This window comes from Pezoporus flaviventris, unplaced genomic scaffold (assembly GCF_033815535.1).
Source record: "Pezoporus flaviventris isolate CSIRO_AGI_PZ_B2104156 unplaced genomic scaffold, CSIRO_AGI_Pfla_v1 ptg000033l, whole genome shotgun sequence".
NCBI classification, from domain to species: Eukaryota; Metazoa; Chordata; class Aves; order Psittaciformes; family Psittacidae; genus Pezoporus; species Pezoporus flaviventris.
In genome coordinates this window covers 2,640,570-2,658,910 of record NW_026892581.1, presented here as the reverse complement: position 1 = coordinate 2,658,910, position 18,341 = coordinate 2,640,570, and positions in this window count along the sequence as shown.

Genomic DNA, 18,341 nt, shown 5'->3' with positions numbered 1-18,341 from the left:
GACCAGTAACAAGTGGCATCCCTCAGGGATCGGTGTTGGGACCGGTCTTGTTCAACATCTTCGTCGCTGACATGGACAGTGGGATTGAGCGTGTCCTCAGCAAGTTTGCCGATGACACCGAGCTGTGTGGTTCGGTTGATACCCTGGAGGGAAGGAATGCCATCCAGATGGACCTCGACACGCTTGTGAGTTGGGCTGATGCCGACCTCATGGAGTTTAACCATGCCAAGTGCAAGGTCCTATACCTGGGTGGGAGCAATCCCAGGCACAGCTACAGGTTGGGCAGAGAAGAGATTCAGAGCAGCCCTGCGGAGAAGGCCTTTGTGGTGTTGGTGGATGAGAAAATGAAAATGAGCCAGCTTCAGTGTGCGCTTGCAGCCCAGAAACCAACCGTATCCTGGGCTGCATCAAAAGGAGCATGACCAGCAGGTCGAAGGAGGTGATCCTGCCCCTCTGCTCTGCTCTGGTGAGACCTCACCTGGAGCATTGTGTGCAGTTCTGGTGTCCTCAACATAAAAAGGACATGGAACTGCTGGAACAAGTCCAGAGGAGGCCACAAGGATGATCAGGGACTGGAGCACCTCCTGTATGAAGATGGGCTGAGGAAGTTGGGGCTGTTCAGCCTGGAGAAGAGAAGGCTGCGTGGAGACCTCATAGCAGCTTCCAGTATCTGAAGGGGGCCTATAGGGATGCTGGGGAGGGACTCTTCATTAGGGACTGTAGTGATAGGACAAGGGGTGATGGGTTGAAAGTTAAACAGGGGAAGTTTAGATTGGATCTAAGGAGGAAATTCTTTCCTGTGAGGGTGGTGAGGCACTGGAATGGGTTGCCCAGGGAGGTTGTGAATGCTCCATCCCTGGCAGTGTTCAAGGCCAGGTTGGACGAGGCCTTGGGTGAGATGGTTTAGTGTGAGGTGTCCCTGCCCATGGCAGGGGGGTTTGAACTGGATGATCTTAAGGTCCTTTCCAACCCTAACTATTCTATGATTGTATGATTCTATGAAATGTGGGTGAGGAAATGGAGTTGTGACGTTTGATCCCCCAAAGGGCCGCAGTTCGCCCTGTGGAGACCCCAGGATCCCCACTGACCAACCCCCATTGTCCCCATTGCCCCCTATGCCCCTTTTACCCCCCATTACCACCCCATTGCCCCCATTGCCCTCCATTGCCCCCATTACCCCCCATTGCCCACATTACCTCCCATCACCCCCCGTTGTCGCCATTGACCCCACTGCCCCCATTAACCCATTGCCCCATTACCCCATTGCCTCCATTACCCCCCATTACCCCCATGGCCTCCATTACCCCCACATTGGCTTCATTGCCCCCCATTATCCCCATTACACTCATTGCCTTCATTACCGGCCATAACTCCCATTGTCCCCATTACCCCCATTGCCCACATTACCTCCAATCACCCCCCATTATCTCCATTGCCCCCACTGCCCCATTGCCCCTCTTTACCCCCACATTGGCCCCATATACACCCATTACCCCCATTGCCCCCGATTACCCCCTACTGTCCCCATTTCCCCCCATTAATCCCATTGCCCCCCCCCACCTCTCCTCGCGCCTGCCGCCGTTACAGGGGGCGGAGTCAGGTGAGGGGAGCGGAGGGGTTACTCTCCCACCCTGCGCTCTGATTGGCTCCGCGGCGCAGTGCGCGGGGCCAGGCGCTGATTGGCTGTCGTGGAAGTGGGCGTGGCGACAGGAACAGAGCGGGCGTTGGCTGGGGGGGAAAGGAGGGAGATGGGGGGCGATGGGTTTCGAGCTCTGCCCCCTGCATCCTGGTACTGGAGCTGCTGCTGCTTCCGCCTCCAAGGGACTCGTAAAGAGACCCCCTGCATGGTCAGACCCTGCAGGGACCCATAGAGACCCCATAGAGAGACCCACAGCCCACAGAGACTCATAGAGGCCCTTAGAGACCCCATAGAGACTCATAGAAACCCATAGAGATCCATAGACACTGCACAGAGCCCGAAAGCATCCCAAAGTGAACCATAGAGACCCCATAGAGACCCCATAGAGACTTCATAGAGACCCCATAGAGACTCCATAGAGACCCCATAGAGACCCATAGACTACAGGGACTACAACCCTGATCATGCAACGCGGCACCCATAGAGCCCCTTTACGGTGGCTCCCAGCCGGGACTACAACTCCCATCATGCAGCGCGGCACCCATTGAGCCCCGTTATGGCGGCGCCCAGTTATGACTACAACTCCCATCATGCCACGCGGCACCCATTGAGCCCCGTTATGGCGGCACGCAGCCGGGACTACAACTCCCATGATGCAGTGCGACACCCCCTTCAGCACAACTAAGGCGCCGCCCGGCTTGGCCTACAACTCCCGTCGTGCCGCGCGGCGCTCCCAGCGCACCAATTTCGGCCATCATGGCGGAGCTGGGCCGCTGGCTCCGGACCCCAACATGCTGGGTGTGGGGACCCTTCCTTATGGGGCTCAATAAAGATGGGGTTTGGGGTCATTTAGGGGTGCCAGCAGTGTTGGGAGGGGTGGAGATGCCTGTGGTTGATTGGGGTTTGGGGCACCATGCAGTTTTGGCATGGTTTAGGGGTACCATGGGGATTGGAAGGGATGGAGATTCCTGTGGTTGGTTGGGTTTTGGGATACCATGTGGTTTTGGGGTTGCTTGAAGGTGTTTTGGGAGCGCTCCCCCCCCATCAGGTGCAGGGACTACCCCTATATGGGGACTCCCCTCCTCATGTCGCCCTTATATGTGGGGCTGGGACCCCCACATGTAGGTCTGGGATTCCCCCCCAATATGGGGACACCTCAGGGCCCCTCCCCATTGCCCTTTTCTCCCCCACAGCCCCCCCACAGCCTTGGACCTACCCCAGAAGGTGTCGCAGCTCGAGGCCAGGCTAAAGAAGCTCCAAAGCGACCTCCAGAAGGTACCATTTTGGGGGGGGTTGGGGTGATTTGGGGCTGTTTTGGGTTCTCACTGGGTGGCACCCATAGGAGAAGCAGGACTCGGTGTTTTGGGGTGGTTTTCTCTGTTTTTAAGGCTGTTTTGGGACTCTGACCTTGTATCCCATAAAAGAAGCAGGACAAGGTGGTTTTGGGGTGGTTTTGGGTTGCTTTTGTCCTGTTTTGCATCTGTTTTGTGGTGTGACCCTGTGTCCCACGGGAGAAGCTGGACAAGGTGGTTTTGGGTTCGTTTTTGGGGAGTTTTAGGGCTGGTTTTGTCCTGTTTTGGGGCTCTGACCCTGTATCCCCTAGGAGAAGCAGGACAGGGTGGTTTTGGGGTCGTTCTGGGGTGGTTGTGGGGTGTTTTAGTCCTGTGTTTGGGCTGTTTTGGGGCTGTTCTGGGGCTCTGACCTGTGTCCCATAGGAGAATCAGGACAAGGTGATTTTGGGGTGGTTTTGGCCTGTTTTACGTTTTTTTTCTGCATGTTTTGTCCTGTTTTTGGTCTGTTTTGAGGCTCTGACCCTGTATCCCACAGGAGATGAGGTTTTCGGGTGGTTTGGGGGTTTTGGAGTGATTTTGGCCTGTTTTGAGGCTGTTTGGGGGCTCTGACCCTGTATCCCATAGCAGAAGCAGGACAGGGTGGTTTTGGGCTGGTTTGGGGAGTGGTTTTGGGTTGTTTTTGTCCTGTTTTGAGTCCGTTTTGGGGCTCTGACCCTGTATCCCACAGAAGCAGCAGGATAACATGGTTTTGGGGTGGTTTTAGGGTGCTGTGGGGGAGTTTTTTTTGGTGGTTTTGGGAGTTTTGGGGTGTTTTTGTCCTGTTTTGGGTCTGGTTTTGTCCTGTTTTGGGGCTCTGACACTGTATCCCACAGGAGAAGCAAGACAAGGTAGTTTTGGGGTGTTTTGGGGCTGTTTTGGGCTTTCTGACTGGTTTTGGCCTGTTTTGGGTCTGTTTGGGGTCTCCAACCCTGTGTCCCATAGCAGAAGCTGGAGAAGGTGGTTTTGGGCTGTTTTTGGGGGGTTTTGTGTTGTTTTTGTCCTGTTTTGGGTCTGTTTTGGGGCCCTGACCCTGTATTTCACAGGAGAAGCAGGACAAGGTCGGTTTTGGGTATTTTGGGGTGTTTTGGGTTGTTTTTGTCCTGTTTTGGGTCTGTTTTGGGGCTCTGACCCTGTATCCCACAGGAGAAGCAGGACAAGGTGGTTTTGGGGTGGTTTTCAGGGTGTTTTTGTCTGTTTTGGGACTCTGACCCTGTATCGCAGAGGAGAAGCAGGAGAAGGTGGTTTTGAGGTGTTTTGGGGGCTATTTTGGGGGTTTTGCACTGTTTTTTCAATTTCTCCTTATCAGAGTCAACCCATTGCATGATGAATCCTGCTGGCGGGAAATCATTACTGGCAGTCAAAAACTCAGTGGGAGCTCCATTCATCACACGATGTGCCTGTCTCTTACTTAATGCGGCTTCTACCATTGCTATTGCTCATTTTGCTGCTGGTGTTAATTGTCTGGGTGCATTGAAGTCTGTGTCACCCTTCAACAATTCAAACAATGGTTCTAAAGTTTTGCTGTCAATTCCCAATAATGCTCGAATCCAATTGATATTCCCTAACAAGACTTGCACATCGTTAAGTGTATGGATATTGACCTTGATGGCTAATTTTCTGAGGTTCAATGGTATGATCTAAGATTTTCCAACCCAAATATTTCCATGGTGTGATATCCTGAACCTTTTCAGGGGCAATTTGCAATTTATGTTGTTGCAACACTGAACACAATTCTTGTTTAACAGCTTCTAGGTTACTTTCCCAGCCACCAGTGTATCATCCATATAACGATACACTAATAATTGGGGGTGTCTTTCCCGAAATGGACGCAGCTACATCAACATAACCTTGACATATCGTTGGTGAATTTTTCATGCCTTGTGGCAATACCACCCATTGATATCTCTGCATGGGTCCTTGTTTGTTTGTTACAACGTGCTTCCAACTCTTCAAATACCAAAGACGACCGAGAGAATTTCCTCAGACGTATTGACACGAACTGGAGACACATGGCTGACTTTAAAATTCATCACTGATTGCGAATTATCTACATAATTTTAAACTTTCCTTATTTGACAGACTTTAAAAGTAGGAAGGTATATTCTTATTTTGAGTCATAAATAAAAAACCGAGCGTGGTTTTCACTGTAGGTCAGTTTTTAATTTCATTCATTTTGACAATTCTGGCAGTAGCTGTTCAGAAACATTCCAAACCACAACAAGCAGCGCTGGAGGTCAGGACTGCGGTGCGTTTGCAGAGCTGTGTGTGAAGAGGAGCATCCTGACTGTGCTGTGCGTGGCCATGCGCACCGAACGGGCCGGCTACCGTGAGGCGCAGTACCCGGCATGCTCTCTGCTGGCACTGGGCACTTGGGTAATTTCATTTGGAAAACTGTTAGCAGGGCATCTGCACTGTAATGCTGATGTTTCGGGATCTTACTTCCTAGCTTTGATTACCCATACCAGTACCATCTAGTTCTCTGGGTTTTCTGCAGAAGCAGAGAAGAGAAGGGTGCGTGGAGACCTCATAGCAGCCTTCCAGTATCTGAAGGGGGCCTATAGGGATGCTGGGGAGGGACTCTTCATTAGGGACTGTAGTGACAGGACAAGGGGTGAGTGGTTGAAAGTTAAACAGGGGAAGTTTAGATTGGATCTAAGGAGGAAATTCTTTCCTGTGAGGGTGGTGAGGCACTGGAAGGGGTTGCCCAGGGAGGTTGTGAATGCTCCATCCCTGGCAGTGTTCAAGACAAGGTTGGACGAAGACTTGGGTGAGATGGTTTAGTGTGAGGTGTCCCTGCCTATGGCAGGGGGTTGGAACTGGATGATCTTAAGGGCCTCTCCAACCATAATGATTCTATGATTCTATGACTATTGCCTCATGGAGCCCCATTATTGCCCCCCCAGAGCCCAATTATAACCACATAGAGCCCCATTACTGCTTCATAGAGCCACATTAATGCCTCATAGAGCCCCATTATTACGTCGTACAGCCCCAGTATTGCGTTTTAGAGCCCCATTATTGGCTCACAGAGCCCCATTATTGCATCATAGAGACCCTTTATAACCACATAGGGCCCCATTATTGCCTCATAGAGCTCCATTATTGAATCACAGAGCTCCATTATTGCGTCATAGACTTCATTATAGCTTCATAGAGCCCCATTATAACATCTTAGAGGCCCATTATAGCCTCATAGAGCCCCATTATTGCCTCATAGAGCCCACTATTGCCTCATAGAGCCCCAGTATTGCTCACAGAGCCCCATTATTACCTCGTAGAGCCCCGTTATAGCCTCATAGAGCCCCATTATAACCCCATAGACGCCATTATAGCCTCGTAGACCTCATTACAGCCTCATAGAGCCCCATTATTGCCTAATAGAGCCCCATGAAAACCTCATAGAGCCCCATTATTGCTTCATATACCACATTATAGCCACATAGAGCCCCATTATAGCCTCATAGAGCCCCATTATTGCATCATAGAGCCCCAGTATTGCCTCATAGAACCCAATTATTACCCCATAGAGCCCCATTATTGCCTAATAAAGCCCCATTATTGCCTCATAGACCCCCATTGTTGCCTCATAGACCCCCATTATTGCCTCATAGAGCCCCTTTATAACGACATAGAGCCCCAATATTGCCTCATAAACCCTTATTGTTGCGACATAAAGCCCTATTATTGCCTCATAGAGCCCCATTATTGCCTCATAGAGCCCCATTATTGCGTCATGGAGCCCCTTTATAACGACATAGAGCCCCATTATTGCCTCATAGAGCCCCATTATTACCTCGTAGAGCCCCAGTATTGCGTTTTAGAGCCCCATTATTGGCTCATAAACCCTATTATAGCATAACAGAGCCCCATTATAACCCCATAGAGGCCCATTATAGCCTCAAAGACCTCATTATAGCCTCATAGAGCCGCATTATTGCCTCAGAGAGCTCCATTATTGCAACATAGAGCTCAATTATTGCGTCATAGACCCCATTATAGCCTCATGGAGCGGCATTATTGCTTCACAGAGCCCCATTATTTCCTCATAGAGCTCCATTATTGCAACATAGAGCTCCATTATAGCGTCATAGACCCCATTATAGCCTCATGGAGCCCAATTATTGCATCATAGAGCCCCATTATTGCATCATAGAGCCCCATTATTGCATCATAGAGCCACATTATTGCATCATAGAGCCCCATTATTGCATCATAGATCCACATTATTGCATCATAGAGACCCTTTTTAACCTCATAGAGCCCCATTATTGCCTCATAGAATGCATTATAGCCTCCTAGAGCCCCATTGTTGCGACATATAGCCCAATTATTGCCTCATAGAGCTCCATTATTGCAACATAGAGCTCAATGATTGCGTCATCAACCCCATTATAGCCTCAGGGAGCGGCATTATTGCTTCATAGAGCCCCACTATTGCATCATAGAGCCCCATTATTGCATCATAGAGACCCTTTATAACCACATAGAGCCCCATTATTGCCTCATAGATCCCCATTATTGCGTCATAGAACCCCCATTAGTGCATCATAGAGCCCCATGATTGCTTCCTAGAGCCCCATTATAACCTCATAGAGCCAAATTATTTCCCCATAGAGCCTATTATTGCCTCATAGAGCCCGATTCTTGCGTCATAGAGCCCCATTATTGCCTCATAAACCCTATTATAGCCTAACAGAGCCCCATTATAACCTCATAGAGGCCCATTATAGCCTCAAGGACATCATTATAGCCTCATAGAGCCGCATTATTGCCTCATAGAGCCCCATTATTGCATCATAGAGGTCCATTATAACCTCATAGAGACTCATTATTGCATCAGAGCCCCATTATTGCATCCTAGAGCCCCATTATTGCATCCTAGAGCCCCATTATTGCGTCATAGAGCCCAATTCTTACCTCATAGAGCACCATGATTGCAACATAGAGCCCCATTATTTACACGTAGAGTCCCATTATTGCTCCATAGAGCCCCAGAATAGCCTCATAGACCCCGTTATAGCCTCATAGAGTCCCATTGTTCCTATATAGAGCCCCATTATTCCCTCATAGAGCCCTATTACTGCCTCATAGAGGCCAATTATAACCCCATAGAGCCCCATTATAGCCTCATAGACCTCATTATAGCCATCATTGAGCCCCAGTATTGCGTCATAGAGCCCCGTTATTGCCTCATAGAGCCCAATTATTACCTCGTAGAGCAACATTATTGCGTTATAGAGCCCCATTATTGCTTCCTAGTGTTCCATTATTGCATCACAGAGCCCCATTTTTGCCTCATAAATCCTATTATAGCCTCATAGACCCCATTATTGCCTCATAGAGCCCCATTATGGTCTCATAGAGCCCCATCCCCATTATTGCCTCATAGAGCCCGATTATTTTCTTCATAGAGCCCCATTATTGCCTAATAGAGCCCCATTGTTACCTCGCAGAGACCCAGTATTGTATTTTAGAGCCCCAGTATTGGCTCATAGAGCCATATTATTGCATCATAGAGACCCTTTATAACCACATAGAGTCACATGATTGCTTCATAGAGTCCCATTATAATCTCATAGAGCCAAATTATTTCCCCATAGAGCCCATTATTCCCTCATAGAGCCCATTATTGCGTCATAGAGCCCCATTATTGCGTCATAAACCCTATTATAGCCTAACAGAGCCCCATTATAACCCCATAGAGGCCCATTATACCCTCAAAGACCTAATTATAGCCTCATAAAGCCGCATTATTGCCTCATAGAGCCCCATTGTTGCGACATAGAGCCCCATTATTGCATCATAGAGCCCCTTTATAACGACATAGAACCCCATTATTGCGTCATAGAGCCCCATTATTGCCTCATAGAGCTCCATTATTGCGACATAGAGCTCCATTAGTGCGTCATAGACCACATTATAGCCTCATGGAGCGGCATTATTGCTTCGTAGAGCCCCATTATTGCGTCATAGAACCCCCATTAGTGTATCATAGAGCCCCATGATTGCTTCCTAGAGCCCCATTATAACCTCATAGAGCCAAATTATTTCCCCATAGAGCCTATTATTGCCTCATAGAGCCCGATTCTTGCGTCATAGAGCCCCATTATTGCCTCATAAACCCTATTATAGCCTAACAGAGCCCCATTATAACCCCATAGAGGCCCATTATAGCCTCCTAGAGCCCCATTATTGCCTCATAGAGCCCACTATTGCCTCATAGACCCCAGTATTGCTCACGGAGCCCCATTATTACCTCGTAGAGCCCCGTTATAGCCTCATAGAGCCCCATTATAACCCCATAGACGCCATTATAGCCTCGTAGACCTCATTACAGCCTCATAGAGCCCCATTATTGCCTAATAGAGCCCCATTAAAACCTCATAGAGCCCCATTATTGCCTCCTGTGCCCCATTATAGCGTCATAGAGCCCCATTGTTGCGTCATGGAGCCCCATAAAAACCTCATAGAGCCCCATTATTGCATCATAGAGCCCCAGTATTGCCTCATAGAGCCCCATTATTGCCTCATAGAGCCCCATTATTGCCTCATAGAGCCCCTTTATAGCGACATAGAGCCCTATTATTGCCTCATAGAGCCGCATTATTGCCTTATAGAGGCCCATTGTTGCGACATAGAGCCCCATTATTGCATCATAGAGCCCCTTTATAACGACATAGAACCCCATTATTGCCTCATAGAGCTCCATTATTGCGACATAGAGCTCCATTCTTGCGTCAGAGACCCCATTATAGCCTCATGGAGCGGCATTATTGCTTCGTAGAGCCCCATTATTGCATCATAGAGCCCCATTATTGCATCATAGATCCACATTATTGCCTCATAGAGACCCTTTATAACCGCATAGAGCCCTATTATTGGCTCATAGAATGCATTATAGCCTCCTAGAGCCCGACTGTTGCGACATAGAGCCCCATTATTGCCTCATAGAGCCCCATTATTGCCTCATAGAGCCCCATTTTTGCATCATAGAACCCCCATTAGTGCATCATAGAGCCCCATGATTGCTTCATAGAGCTCCATGATAACCTCATAGAGCCAAATTATTTCCCCATAGAGCCTATTATTGCCTCATAGAGACCCATTATTGCATCATAGAGCCCCATTATTGCCTCATAAACCCTATTATAGCCTAACAGAGCCCCATTATAACCTCATAGAGCCCCATTATACCCTTTTAGAGCCTCATTATTGCCTCATAGAGCCCTCTATTGCCTCATAGAGCCCCAGTATTGCTCACAGAGCCCTATTATTACCTCGTAGAGCCCCGTTATAGCCTCATAGAGCCCCATTATACCTTCATAGACGCCATTATAGCCTCGTAGACCTCATTACAGCCTCATAGAGCCCCATTATTGCCTAATAGAGCCCCATTGAAGCCTCATAGAGCCCCATTATTGCCTCATATACCCCATTATAGCCTCATAGAGCCCGATTATAGCCTCACTGAGCCCCATTAAAACCTCATAGAGCCCCATTATTGCATCATAGAGCCCCAGTATTGCCTCATAGAGCCCCAATATTACCTCATAGAGCCCCATTATTGCCTAATAGAGCCCCATTATTGCCTCATAGACCCCCATTGTTGCCTCATAGAGCGCCATTATTGCCTCTTAGAGCCCCTTTATACCGACATAGAGCCCCAATATTGCCTCATAAACCCTTATTGTTGCGACATAGACCCCTATTATTGCCTCATAGAGCCCCATTATTGCCTCATAGAGCCCCATTATTGCGTCATGGAGCCCCATTATTGCATCGTAGAGACCCTTTATAACCACATAGAGCCCCATTATTGCCTCATAGAGCCCCATTATTTTATCATAGAGCCCCATTATTGCATCATAAACTCTATTATATCCTAACACATCCCCATTATAACCTCATAGAGGCCCATTATAGCTTCAAGGACATCATTATAGCCTCATAGAGCCGCATGATATCCTCATAGAGCCCCATTATTGCATCCTAGAGGCCCATTATAACCTCATAGAGCCTCATTATTGCATCAGAGCCCCATTATTGCATCCTAGAGCCCCATTATTGCATCCTAGAGCCCCATTATTGCATCCTGGTGCCCAATTCTTACCTCATAGAGCACCATGATTGCAACATAGAGCCCCATTATTGCCTCGTAGAGTCCCATTATTGCTCCATTGAGCCCCAGAATAGCCTCATAGACCCCATTATAGCCTCATAGAGTCCCATTGTTGCTATATAGAGCCCCATTATTCCCTCATAGAGCCCTATAACTGCTTCATAGAGGCCAATTATAACCCCATAGAGCACCATTATAGCCTCATAGACCTCATTATAGCCATCATTGAGCCCCAGTATTGCGTCATAGAGCCCCTTTATTGCCTCATAGAGCCCCATTATTACCTCGTAGAGCCCCATTATTGCATCATAGAGACCCTTTATAACCACATAGAGTCCCATTATTGCCTCATTGACCTCATTATAGCCTCCTAGAGCCCCATTCTTTCGACATAGAGCCCCATTATAGCCTCATAGAGGCCTATTATTGCCTCATAGATCTCCATTATTGCGTCATAGAACCCCCATTAGTGCATCATAGAGCCCCATTATTGCATCATAGAACCCCCATTAGTGCGTCATAGAGCCCCATTATTGCGTCATAGAACCCCCATTAGTGCATCATAGAGCCCCATGATTGCTTCATAGAGTCCCATTATAATCTCATAGAGCCAAATTATCACACACAGTATCACAGTATGCTAGAGATTGGAGGTGACCTCGAAAGATCATCTAGTCCAATCCTCCTGGCGGAGCAGGAACACCTAGATAATGTTACACAGGAATGCGTCCAGGCTGGTTTTGAATGTCTCCAGGTGTCCTGGGTTCAGCAGTGGCAGTCATGTTTTTCCTTTGTGTTAACTGGTGCAGTGCTGTGTTTTGACTTCTAGTTTGAGAACAGTGTTGGTGAAGCCGATGTTTTCGGTTGTTGCTAAGTGATGTTTACCCTGACCAAGGACTCTGTGAGGCTCATGCTCTGCCAGGGAGGAGGGGAAGCTGTGAGGAAGCAGAGACGGGGCGCCTGACCCGGGCTAGCCGGGGAGGTATTCCATACCACAGCACGTCATGGCCGGGGTAGGGGGTGACTGGGAGTTACCCGGAAGGACAGGGGCTTCCGGGTGGAACTCGCTTTCTGGGCCGGTGGTATCGTATTCTCTTCCCTTGTTATTTTCCCTTATCATTGTTTTAGCTGATAGTAGCGGTGGTGATTTGTTGCTGGACTGTTCTTGTCTCAACCCGTAGGAGTTGCACTCTCTCGATCCTCCTCCCCGTTCCTCCGGGAGCGGGGAATGGGAGAGCCCCGGTGCAGGGTGGGGGGGAGACGGACACGGACCTCGATTGTTGTCAGTTCGGCACCACTCACTGGGAGTGAGTGAACAAGTTACCTGACTGGGTTTAAACCACGACACCAGGGAAGGAGACTCCACAACCTCCCTGGGCAGCCTGTTCCAGTGTTCCGTCACCCTCGCTGAGAAGTTTCTTCTCAAGTTTAAGTGGAACCTCTTGTGTTAAAGTTTGTACCCGTTACCCCTTGTCCTATCATTGTTTGCCACTCAGTAGAGCCTGGCTCCATCCTCGTTTCCCCATAGAGCCCATTATTCCCTTATAGACCCCATTATTGCGTCATAGAGCCCCATTATTGCCTCATAAACCCTATTATAGCCTAACAGAGCGCCATTATAACCCCATAGAGGCCCATTATAGCCTCAAAGACCTCATTATTGCCTCATAGAGCCGCATTATTGCCTCAAAGAGCCCCATTGTTGCGACATAGAGCCCCATTATTGCCTCATAGAGCCCCATTATTGCCTCATAGAGCCCCATTATTGCGTCATGGAGCCCCTTTATAACGACATAGAGCCCTATTATCGCCTCATAGAGCCCCATTATTGCCTCATAGAGCCCCATTATTACCTCGTAGAGCCCCAGTATTGCGGGTTTGAGCCCCATTATTGGCTCATAGAGCCCCATTATTGCATCATAGAGACCCTTTATAACCACATAGAGCCCTATTATTGCCTCCTAGAGCTCCATTATTGCATCACAGAGCTCCATTATTGCGTCATAGACCCCATTATAGCTTCATAGAGCCCCATTATAACATCATAGAGCCCCATTAAAGCCTCATAGAGCCCCATTATTGCCTCGTAGAGTCCCGTTATTGCTCCATAGAGCCCCAGAATAGCCTCATAGACCCCATTATAGCCTCATAGAGTCCCATTGTTGCTATATAGAGCCCCATTATTCCCTCATAGAGCCCTATTACTGCCTCATAGAGGCCAATTATAACCCCATAGAGCCCCATTATAGCCTCATAGACCTCATTATAGCCATCATTGAGCCCCAGTATTGCGTCATAGAGCCCCGTTATTGGCTCATAGAGCCCCATTATTATCTCATAGAGCCCAGTATTGCCTCATAGAGCCCCAGTATTGCTCACAGAGCCCCATTATTACCTCGTAGAGCCCCGTTATAGCCTCATAGAGCCCCATTATAACCCCATAGTCTCCATTATAGCCTCGTAGACCTCATTACAGCCTCACAGAGCCCCATTATTGCCTAATAGAGCCCCATTAAAACCTCATAGAGCCCCATTATTGCCTCATATACCCCATTATAGCCACATAGAGCCCATTATAGCCTCACAGAGCCCAATTAAAACCTCATAGAGCCCCATTGTTGCATCGTAGAGCCCCAGTATTGCCTCATAGAGCCCCATTATTACCTCATAGAGCCCCAGTATTGCCTCATAGTGCCCCATTATTATTCCATAGAGACCCATTATTGCCTAATAGAGCCCCATTATTGCCTCATAAACCCCCGTTGTTGCCTCATAGAGCCCCATTATTGCCTCTTAGAGCCCCTTTATAACGACATAGAGCCCCAATATTGCCTCATAAACCCTTATTGTTGCGACATAGAGCCCTATTATTGCCTCATAGAGCCCCATTATTGCCTCATAGAGCCCCATTATTGCGTCATGGAGCCCCTTTATAACGACATAGAGCCCTATTATTGCCTCATAGACCCCCATTATTGCCTCATAGAGCCCCATTATTACCTCGTAGAGCCCCAGTATTGCTGTTTTGAGCCCCATTATTGGCTCATAGAGCCCCATTATTGCATCATAGAGACCCTTTATAACCACATAGGGCCCTATTATTGCCTCATAGAGCTCCATTATTGTATCACAGAGCTCCATTATTGCATCATAGACCACATTATAGCTTCATAGAGCCCCATTATAACATCATAGAGCCCCAGAATAGCCTCATAGACCCCATTATAGCCTCATAGAGTCCCATTCTTGCTATATAGAGCCCCATTATTCTCTCATAGAGCCCTATTACTGCCTCATAGAGGCCAATTATAACCCTATAGAGCCCCATTATAGCCTCATAGACCTCATTATAGCCATCATTGAGCCCCATTATTGCGTCATAGAGCCCCGTTATTGCCTCATAGAGCCCCATTATTACCTCGTAGAGCCCCATTATTGCGTTATACAGCCCCATTATTGCTTCCTAGTGTTCCATTATTGCATCACAGAGCCCCATTATTGCCTCATAAATCCTATTATAGCCTCATAGACCCCATTATAGCCTCATAGACCCCATTATAGCCTCATAGAGCCCCATTATGGCCTCATAGAGCCCCATCTCCATTATTGCCTCATAGAGCCCGATTATTTTCTTCATAGAGCCCCATTATTGCCTAATAGAGCCCCATTATTACCTCGTAGGGACCCAGTATTGCATTTTAGAGCCCCATTATTGGCTCATAGAGCCACATTATTGCATCATAGAGACCCTTTATAACCACATAGAGTCCCATTATTGCCTCATTGACCTCATTATAGCCTCCTAGAGCCCCATTCTTTTGACATAGAGCCCCATTATAGCCTCATAGAGCCCCATTATTGCCTCATAGAGCCCCATTATTGCCTCATAGAGCTCCATTATTGCGTCATAGAACCCCCATTAATGCATCATAGAGCCCCATGATTGCTTCATAGAGTCCCATTATAATCTCATAGAGCCAAATTATTTCCCCATAGAGCCCCTTATTCCCTCATAGACCCCATTATTGCGTCATAGAGCGCCATTATTGCCTCATAAACCCTATTATAGCCTAACAGAGCCCCATTATAACCCCATAGAGGCCCATTATAGCCTCAAAGACCTCATTATAGCCTCATAGAGCCGCATCATTGTCTCATAGAGCTCCATTATTGCAACATAGAGCTCAATTATTGCGTCATAGACCCCATTATACCCTCATGGAGCGGCATTATTGCTTTAGAGAGCTCCATTATTGCATCATAGAGCCCCATTATTGCATCATAGAGCCCCATTATTGCATCATAGAGCCCCATTATTGCATCATAGATCCACATTATTGCATCATAGAGACCCTTTATAAACTCATAGAGCCCCATTATTGCCTCATAGAATGCATTGTAGCCTCCTAGAGCCCCATTGTTGCGACATAGAGCCCCATTATTGCCTCATAGAGCTCCATTATTGCAACATAGAGCTCAATGATTGCGTCATAGACCCCATTATAGCCTCATGGAGCGGCATTATTGCTTCATAGAGCCCCATTATTGCCTCATAGAGCTCCATTTTTGCAACATAGAGCTCCCTTATAGCGTCATAGACCCCATTATAGCCTCATGGAGCGGCATTATTGCCTCATAGAGCCCCATTATTGCCTCATAGAATGCATTGTAACCTCCTAGAGCCCCATTGTTGCGACATAGAGCCCCATTATTGCCTCATAGAGCTCCATTATTGCAACATAGAGCTCAATGATTGCGTCATAGACCCCATTATAGCCTCATGGAGCGGCATTATTGCTTCATAGAGCCCCATTATTGCCTCATAGAGCTCCATTATTGCAACATAGAGCTCCCTTATAGCGTCATAGACCCCATTATAGCCTCATGTAGTGGCATTATTCCTTCATAGAGCCCCATTATTGCCTCATAGAGCTCCATTATTGCAACATAGAGCTCCCTTATAGCGTCATAGACCCCATTATAGCCTCATGGAGCGGCATTATTGCCTCCTAGCGCCCCATTATTGCATCATAGAGCTTCAGTATTAACTCATAGAGCCCCATTATTTCCTCGTAGATCCCCATTATTGCCTCATAGATCCCCATTATTGCCTCATAGAGCCCCATTATTGCGTCATGGAGCCCCTTTATAACGACATAGAGCCCCATTATTGCCTCATAGAGCCCCATTATTACATCGTAGAGCCCCAGTATTGCGTTTTAGAGCCCCATTATTGGCTCATAGAGCCCCATTATTGCATCATAGAGGCCCATTATTGCATCCTAGAGCACCATTACTGGATCCTAGAGCCCAATTCTTACCTCATAGAGCACCATGATTGCAACATAGAGCCCCATTATTTACTCGCAGAGTCCCATTATTGCTCCATAGAGCCCCAGAATAGCCTCATAGACCCCATTATAGCCTCATAGAGTCCCATTGTTGCTATATAGAGCCCCATTATTCCCTCATAGAGCCCTATTACTGCCTCATAGAGGCCAATTATAACCCCATAGAGCCCCATTATAGCCTCATATACCTCATTATTGCCATCATTGAGCCCCAGTATTGCGTCATAGAGCCCCTTTATTGCCTCATAGAGCCCCATTATTACCTCGTAGAGCCCAATTATTGCGTTATACAGCCCCATTATTGCTTCCTAGTGTTCCATTATTGCATCACAGAGCCCCATTATTGCCTCATAAATCCTATTATAGCCTCATAGACCCCATTATAGCCTCATAGAGCCCCTTTATGGCCTCATAGAGCCCCAGCCCCATTATTGCCTCATAGAGCCCGATTATTTTCTTCATAGAGCCCCATTATTGCCTAATAGAGCCCCATTATTACCTCGTAGAGCCCCAGTAATGCATTTTAGAGCCCCATTATTGGCTCATAGAGCCACATTATTGCGTCATAGAGACCCTTTATAACCACATAGAGCCCCATTATTGCCTCATTGACCTCATTATAGCCTCCTATAGCCCCATTCTTTCGACATAGAGCCCCATTATAGCCTCATAGAGCCCCATTATTGCCTCATAGAGCCCCATTATTGCCTCATAGAGCTCCATTATTGCGTCATAGAACCCCTATTAGTGCATCATAGACCCCCATGATTGCTTCATAGAGTCCCATTATAATCTCATAGAGCCAAATTATTTCCCCATAGAGCCCCTTATTCCCTCATAGACCCCATTATTGCGTCATAGAGCCCCATTATTGCCTCATAAACCCTATTATAGCCTAACAGAGCCCCATTATAACCCCATAGAGGCCCATTATAGCCTCAAAGACCTCATTATAGCCTCATAGAGCCCCATTATTGCCTCATAGAGCCCCATTGTTGCGACATAGAGCCCCATTATTGCGTCATAGAGGCCCTTTATAACGACATAGAACCCCATTATTGCCTCATAGAGCCCCATTATTACCTCGTAGAGCCCCAGTAATGCATTTTAGAGCCCCATTATTGGCTCATAGAGCCACATTATTGCATCATAGAGACCCTTTATAACCACATAGAGTCCCATTATTGCCTCATTGACCTCATTATAGCCTCCTAGAGCCCCATTCTTTTGACATAGAGCCCCATTATAGCCTCATAGAGCCCCATTATTGCCTCATAGAGCCCCATTATTGCCTCATAGAGCTCCATTATTGCGTCATAGAACCCCCATTAATGCATCATAGAGCCCCATGATTGCTTCATAGAGTCCCATTATAATCTCATAGAGCCAAATTATTTCCCCATAGAGCCCCTTATTCCCTCATAGACCCCATTATTGCGTCATAGAGCGCCATTATTGCCTCATAAACCCTATTATAGCCTAACAGAGCCCCATTATAACCCCATAGAGGCCCATTATAGCCTCAAAGACCTCATTATAGCCTCATAGAGCCGCATCATTGTCTCATAGAGCTCCATTATTGCACATAGAGCTCAATTATTGCGTCATAGACCCCATTATACCCTCATGGAGCGGCATTATTGCTTTAGAGAGCTCCATTATTGCATCATAGAGCCCCATTATTGCATCATAGAGCCCCATTATTGCATCATAGAGCCCCATTATTGCATCATAGATCCACATTATTGCATCATAGAGACCCTTTATAAACTCATAGAGCCCCATTATTGCCTCATAGAATGCATTGTAGCCTCCTAGAGCCCCATTATTGCCTCATAGAGCTCCATTATTGCAACATAGAGCTCAATGATTGCGTCATAGACCCCATTATAGCCTCATGG